Source organism: Alligator sinensis, unplaced genomic scaffold, assembly GCF_000455745.1.
Source record: "Alligator sinensis unplaced genomic scaffold, ASM45574v1 scaffold1434_1, whole genome shotgun sequence".
NCBI lineage: Eukaryota > Metazoa > Chordata > Crocodylia > Alligatoridae > Alligator > Alligator sinensis.
In genome coordinates, this window is record NW_005843168.1 from 212,682 (window position 1) to 220,919 (window position 8,238).

The following is an 8,238-nucleotide window of genomic DNA, read 5'->3' on the forward strand; positions in this document are numbered from 1 at the left end:
GGCAGCTGCCATGTGCAAGCTGCCTTGCCTCCAGCCCTCGCCCCCCGCCACTCTGCTCCTGGGAGGTAGCAGTGTGGGGTGGTGGGTGGTGGTGCTCAGTCCCCACCTGCCCACACGTCCCCCCTAGCACCTTTCCACATACCCCTGGGTGACAACCTCTGCTCTACAACTCTGGGCTGGGGGTGAGAGCAGGGGGTGTTGGGAGCTCGTACACCTGGGTTCTTCCCAGATCAGGGTGTCGAGTGGGTTTGGAGGGGCATGGCCAGGACTCCTGGGTTCCAGGGGCGGAGGCTGCAGCTGGGATCCAGGCCCCTTTGCCCCTGGAGGTGGGAGCCTGGCAGTGGAAGGGTTAAGAGGAACCTTCCCCTCCCCCCTTGAATCCATGTGCCTGGGAACCCAGGCATCCCAGCTCTCAGCCCCCCTCTAACCACTGCCTCACTCCCCTCATAGCCAGGGCTGTAGGAAGCCCCTGGGCAGAGCAGCCAGGACGGGGGCCACCCCCAGACCCTTGCCTTGGAGCCCCTGGGCATGAGAAGGACCCAGGTGTCCGAGCTCCTGGCACCAAACCCTCAGACCCTGGAGAGGGAACCCAAGCGTCTAGGAGCTGGTCTGCCCGGGGTCATAGGTTACCTGGTGCCAGCTTCATCCTGGCTGGAGCAGGGACTGGCTCCGGCCCAGGGGTTCGTACAGCACCCAGCGCAGCATTGATCCTATTCTCATAAACAAATTAGACAGCTGTGTCACAGACGATTACTGTCAGGTGGGTGGCAAACTGGCTTACGGGTTGTACCCAGAGAGCGGCAGTGGATGGGTCGGTATCGACGTGGAAAGATGTGGGCAGTGGGGTCCCCCAAGGCTCACTTCTAGGGCCGGTGTTGTTCAATGTCTTCATCAGTGACCTGGATGAGGGTGTGGAAAGCACACTGTCCAAATTTGCAGATGACACCAAACTTTGGGGTGAAGTAAACACTCTAATGGGAAGAAACTGAATCCAGGCGGACCTGGACAGGTTAGAGAAGTGGGCAGAGAACAATAGGATGCAGTTCAACAAGGAGAAGTGCAAGGTGCTGCACCTAGGGAGAGGGAATCACCAGCACACCTAGAGGCTGGGCGATGACCTTCTCAGCAGCACAGTGGCAGAAAGAGATCTCAGAGTCATTGTTGACTCCAAGATGAATATGAGGTGGCAATGTGTCAAAATAATTAGCAGAGCTAACCGCACTTTATCATGCATTAGAAGGTGCATCACGAACAGTCCCAGGGAGGTGATACTCCCCATCTATGCGGTGCTGGTCAGGCCGCAGCTGGAGTACTGCATCCAGTTCTGGGCATTGCAATCCAAGAGGGACGTGGCCAGCATGGAGAGGGTCCAGAGGAGGGCCACGCGTGTGGTTAGGGCCTGCAGGGATGACCCTATGAGGAGAGACTGAGGGACCTGGACCTTTTCAGCCTCCGCAAGAGAAGGCTGAGGGGGGATCTTGTGGCCATACATACAGTCACCAGGTGAGGGCAGCAGGGAATAGGAGATGCTCTGTTCACCAGGGCACCCCTTGGAATAACGAGGAACAGCAGCCACAAGCTGACAGAGCAGATTAAGATTGGACATCAGGAAGAACTTCTTCACGGCCAGGGTTGCCAGCATCTAGAATAGGCTCCCAAGGGAGGTGGTGCTCTCCCCTACCCTGGGGGTCTTCAAGAAGAGACTGGACAAGCACCTGGATGGGGTCACATGACCCCAGCACTTTTTTCTGCCACTGGCAGGGGGCTGGACTCAATGATCTATTGAGGGCCTTTCCGACCCTAATATCTGTGAATCTATGAATCTTTCCCAGGGATCGAGCTGGCATCCAGGCCCCCTTTGCCCTGGGAGGCGAGGGGTGAAGAACCAGGCACCCCTATCTCAACCCACCTCATTTGCATGTTATTTGCATGGGGGCATTTTGGGGTGAAACCCCCTGAAAAAGGGGCTGCGGGGGGTGCCCTGTGCTTGCAGCTGGAGCAGGCCAGAGGGGCCCAAGTGCTCAAACCATGGGGCAGGGGGGCTGGAAATACTCGTTTATTCTGTCAGCTTAACTAGCGGCAGCACCCATGCTTTGCAGACCCTCTTCTGGACCCTCCGACATGTCATAAATGTCCAGGCTCAGGCCCCTCTGTGAAACCCAGCGGAGGGCACTGAAGTGGCTGTCGGATGTCATATCTGGCCCCTTTAACGCCCCGGTGAGCCCTCAGCTGCGCTCACCATGTTCAGGGTGCAATTGTGGGGGCTCCCAACACCCACACTGAACCTCAATGGATTTGTTGGCAAAGGAGACCAGGAGCCCCCAGCCGGGGCCAGGGACCCAGACACTGCAGGTGTAGACACCTCCGTGGACAGCGCTGGCACCGAAGACATGCAAATCCTACCTGGTTTCCTGCAGCCACTCATCCCCATGGGATAAGAGGTACCTGGACACGGGTGCATGGCGGGGAGGCCGCACAGTGCAGGGTGAAGGGCACACCTTCCCGCACCAGACGCATCTCTTCCAGCTGCTGGATCCCGACCTGCAGCTCCCCTGGGGAGACGCATCCCAGCCGCCCCAGACCACCCCGTGGGCAGCGCTGAATTCTGGGATGACCGAGCAGGGCAGAGATGGGGCAGGGGGTATGGGGGACAGAGCCAGCTCTGGGGCCATCCTCTCCTCACAGATGTGGCCAGCAGGGCAGACGGGACCTACTTACCTGTCACATATTGCTGCATGGATCCACTACTTAACTGCCGTTCGCTACCACAGCCTTTCTGAATCCAGACCCAGTTGGTGCCCTGACCCTCTGGGCACAGCACCACGAGCTGCAGAGAGCAGTTGTCTGGCTGCTCACTGAAGGACTGGGTCTGGCCTTTGAAGGCCACGTCAATCTGAGCCTCAGCCGGGTGATGTGTGATGATGGATCCGTTCTGCATCCACCACACGGCTCCGATCCTTTCCCCCTGACCCCGAGAGATGCTGTAGTTTCAGTCGATGGTCACACAGGAGCCCTCCTGTCCAGACACAGGGTCTCACGGCAGGGCCACACCCCAGTCCCCAAGGCTAGCACCTGGTGGGGAACAGAGCAGCTGGGGATCATGGCCTGAAGCCAGCCTGGGTGGGGGGTGGCAGGGGGTGACAAGGGGCAACCCCACCACCACCCCGAGCGAGCCAGGAGCCCTAATCCCCTGGTCACCTCCCACAGGAGCCTAATTCTCATGCGAAGGGGAGAACCCAGGTGTCCAGGTCCCAGGTCCAGGGGAGACCCCAGGTGTAGCAGGGAGTCAGAGTTTGCCCCTGCTATGCTTGTTCTTCTTCTTTTTTTTAATAAGGAACCTAGACACAAAATCACACATCAAAATATACAACTCATAAAGTACACAGCCCCATAAACATAACAGACAAATCCATACCGAGAATCATTATACAACAATAATACTATTAAATAAAACAATTATACAAATATACATCAAATCAGATAGTTTTCTCTAATTATGTGAAAACTTATTTACATCAAATTACATACAAAGTTATGATATACAAAACAAATTCTGCAAGTGTTGTTTTACCAACAAACAACTCTTATTCCTCATATATAGTAGCAGTATAATCTCCCCAAATCCCACACAAACCCCAAAACTAAAAAACATCCATCAAAAGGCCCAAATTATAAAGAAAGCTTAACCATAACTATGTTTTTATCCCATCACCTCACTGTTCCCCATCCCCTGTACATTAACCCACCTCACTCAACACCACTCAGATCAAAGAAAAGATTCCACTTTACTCGTGCCCATGTACCATCTCCCCTTCTCCCACTAATTGCCGTACCCCCTTTCTCCCTATAAAACTGTAATTCAGAAAAAGCTAGTTGCAGATGTTCCTTAACCAAAAAACACAACCCCTTTGTGACAATAAGCACCGCACTTTCCAAATAGCAATTTTAATGCACAGTATACAGACCCTCACCTCCCACTCCCCTTCATCCACTAACCCATACACCACATTCTCAAAACTAATAGCTTGACAACATCCCATCACCCTAAGAAAACGATGCACCTGCCCCCACACCCATTGCTCAAGGAACCATTCCCACAAAACATGATACGCCATTTCCTCCCGCCAGCACAACTCCCTTGAACTGATCTCGCTAGACCCCTTCTATGTTGCATCTCCCTGACCGGAAGGATCTGGCGCACCACCCTCCACACAAAGTCTTTGTGCTCCCTGTGGCAGGTCAGTAAGTGGTGCTCTTGCGCAAAGCCACTCGCCTCACTACACCTGGCCAAAAATCATGCTCTGAGTGCCTCCCCTGGGGTGCCTCATGTCTGGCCGACCCCCTTCCTGCAGCACGCCCATTAGCCTGGGGTACCGCTGCCACCACCAGACTCAGGTCTTTGCCTGAGCCCTGTGCTGCCTGGGATACACAGGCCCTGTAGACCTTGGGATTTTGGGGTGCTCCTATTAGCCTGAAGCATTCACCAGCAGCCTCCTGTATGGGAGGAAAGTAAAACAGCCGAGCCCACCTTAGCAGGTCCCTTCCCTCTTAAACATGCACAGCAAGGCGTGCTAAGACTGATACATTTATTGATCAAAGAGGGATAGGGTGGGGAAGGAATACCAGTAGCAGCATATAGAAAGAAAGTCAACCCTGAGCAAAGCTGAGTGCCTTGTCAGCCTTTTGATTCACAACTAGATTAGAGTCAGCTAAGATCCTAGTTAAGTTTTTGATAAGTTACTCACTTTCACATCCAGAGAGAGCTGCGGAGGTCCAAGCTTTCGTGTGAGTGTGTTTTTAAAATGTCCACCTCCCCCATTCTTCCTCAAGGGACCCTCTTAAATAACCCTGCTGACCTCACCACCTGGGACCAGTCAGGGACAGGTGGCATTTGATGCCAGCCAATCATCTGAAAAACATCAGAGTTACCTACTGCAGTGACGTGGGCTCAAGCCCCTGCCCCCGTGTTGTGAGGTCAGAGCTCAAGACAATAGAAGAGGCTAGATTGACACCCTCTTACCTGAGGGTCCTCACCTACGCAGTAACCCAGGGCAACCAGGCTGATAGACACGAGACAGAACGGAAACAGACAACCCCCGAAGAGAGAGAAAGCTGGAAGGGGATTCTTTCACACTCCCCTTTCCGCTGTTTCCCCACTAGCCCCTTCCACGCCTGTCTCACCTCTGCTAAAGATAAATCACCTGCATCAGGGATCCTCTCTCTCCCCCTAATAACCATAAACACCTTCTTCGTATCCTACAACCCTTTCGCCCCAAATACCCCCAATCCATGAACCCTAAGAAAATTCCACCCCCAGGCATAGTACAATGCTGGCCTTCATGCCCATAACCCTGTCCACCAACCCCCAAATAGCCCCAATTGTCTTAAATACCTCCCTGCGCTGCTTTCCCTGTCCCTGCCCTCACCTCTCTCACCACCAGCTTCCAAAAGTGCACATAAACAAAAAACTCCTCCTCCGGCAACCACCCCCCATAATCATCCTCTTTATCTAACTCCCACCATGCCCCCCGCCAAAATAAACACACCTGTCCTTGTATTTTCCTGGCCTGAAGCCAGGACAATGGATACATTGATACAAAAAGGCTCATTGGCAGCAACACCTGTTTTACCAAACAAACTTTTCCTGGAAATGACAATCCCCGTGTTCCCCACAAACCTAATGCCTGTCTCACCCGTGTTGCCAACTCATCCCATGCTATTACCCCTTTCCCCCCCCATGTCCATAGTGACCCCCAATACTTTCAAACTGTCCTGAACCACCTGCAACCCATGCTTCCCTAACTCACCCCAATCCCCCCCACCAAAAGCGTGCTTTTCTCCCTACTAATCCATGCCCCAGCTGTCTCCCCGTAATCTGTAATATGGTGCAATGCCCACTCGAGAGACCCCTCATTTCTCACCACTACAGTAACATCATCCATATATAACTGGCACTTAACATCTCCTTCCCGTGGCACCAACACCCCTAAAATTGCCCTAGCCATCCTAATCCGGTGTGCTAAAGGCTCTATCACACATACAAAGAGTCCTGACAACAGCAGGCACCCCATCTTACTCCTGCCTTTACGTGAAATCCCTTCCCCAAGAACCCTCTCACCTGCACCTTACTTTGCGCCCCCTCATACAATGCCTTCACTCATCCTATGAATTTTCATGGAAACCCCATCTTCTCTAACACCCAAAACAAAAACTCAGGAGAGACATTATCATAGGCTTTCTCCAAACCTATACTTCGCAGCACTGTCCTCCTATCCCCCACATACTGCAATACATCCCTCAAAACCCATTGCATTTCTCTAATCCTCCTTCCTGCCACTGCATACATCTGGTCATCATTGTTCCCACCCCCCACCTGTGACAAACCCCTCCCATCTGCTGTGCCAAGACCTTCGCAAATAATTTATAATCTGTATGAAGTTAAGTGACTAATCTCCAATTTTTCAGTGATTCCCTGCCCCCTTTCTTATAAATAAAGACTACCCCTGCAATGCAAAATCCTCCCCTACGTGTCCCCTTTCCATAATCTCCCTATATACTTCCACTAAATCCTTCCCTACCTGTGCCCAAAATGTGAAATAAAACTCCACTAGCAGTGCATCCAACCCCAGTGCCTTGTTCTTTTTCATTAATTGTAATATCCTCTTTACTTCCTCCTCTGTGATCTCTCTTTCTAAAGAGACACTCTCTCTTCTTCCTCTACCTCTGCCTGCAATCGTTCCACAAAACTCTCCAGACCTCTCCTACCCATCTGTTTTTGCTCATACAACTTTGTATAAAAACGTGTGATTTCCCAAAAGCTTGCTAAGAAGAATTTTTCCAGCTATTTGAGTTGATCTAATGAAAGATATTGGATTTACCCAAAGAACCTTGTCTGCCTGTGTCCTTAAACCAACATGGTTACAACCTACACCCCTGTGATTTCCTGTAGCACCTTCCCTTGTTCCTCTACACACACCCCCCTCCCATCCGACTTTGACAAGCTCAGGAGGCTTGTCAGTGAGGTCCTAAGGGACCGTGACCACAGGGAGAGGGGAGTTCAAGAGGAGTGGTTGCTCCTCAAGGGAGCGATCCTCAATGCACAAACTAAGTCTATTCCATCTCGGAGGAAAGGCAGCAAGAGGGCACAGCAGCCCCCCTGGCTCTCCAGGGACCTAGCAGATCTCCTGAGGCTAAAAAGAAAGGCCTACAAAGGGTGGAGGATGGGAGTCACCTCCAAGGAGGATTATTCTGCACTGGTCCGGTCCTGTAGGGAGCAGACCAGGAAAGCCAAGGCTGCAACTGAACTCCAGCTAGCTTTGAGCATCAAGGACAATAAGAAGTCCTTTTTCAGATATGTGGGGAGCCGGAGGAAAAGCAGGGGCAACATTGGACCCCTCCTGAACCAGATGGGGCAACTGACAACTGACGCCCAGGAAAAAGCCAACCTATTAAATAGGTACTTTGCGTCAGTCTTTCATCAGTCCCATGGGACACCCATGCCCGCTACAGGGCCGGGAAGTCCGGGTGAGGGTGATCCCCTGCCCTCCATTAATGCTGACTTTCTGAAGGAACATCTTGAGAAGCTGGATACCTTCAAGTCAGCTGGCCCTGACAATCTTCACCCCAGGGTACTCAAGGAGCGGGCGAGCATCATAGCCCAGCCTCTAGCACGGATCTTTGAAAACTCTTGGCGCTCTGGTGTAGTGCCCGAAGACTGGAAGAAGGCCAATGTGGTGCCTATCTTCAAGAAAGGGAGGAAAGTGGATCCGGCTAACTATAGGCCCATCAGCCTGACTTCTATCCCGGGGAAGATCTTAGAAAAGTTTATTAAAGAGGCCATCCTTAATGGACTGGCCGACGCCAACATCTTAAGGGATAGCCAGCACGGGTTTGTTGCGGGTAGGTCTTGCTTGACCAATCTCATTTCCTTCTACGACCAGGTGACCTATCACCTGGACAAGGGAGAAGAGATTGATGTCATATATCTTGACTTCAAAAAAGCCTTCGATCTGGTGTCCCATGATCGCCTCTTGGAGAAACTGGCCAATTGTCGCCTTGGGTCCTCCACGATCCACTGGCTGGAAAATTGGCTCCGGGGTCGGACCCAGAGGGTAGTAATCGATGGAAGTCACTCATCGTGGTGTCCTGTGACCAGTGGGGTCCCCCAAGGCTCTGTCCTTGGACCCATACTGTTCAACATCTTCATTAATGATGTGGACACTGGAGTCAGAAGCGATC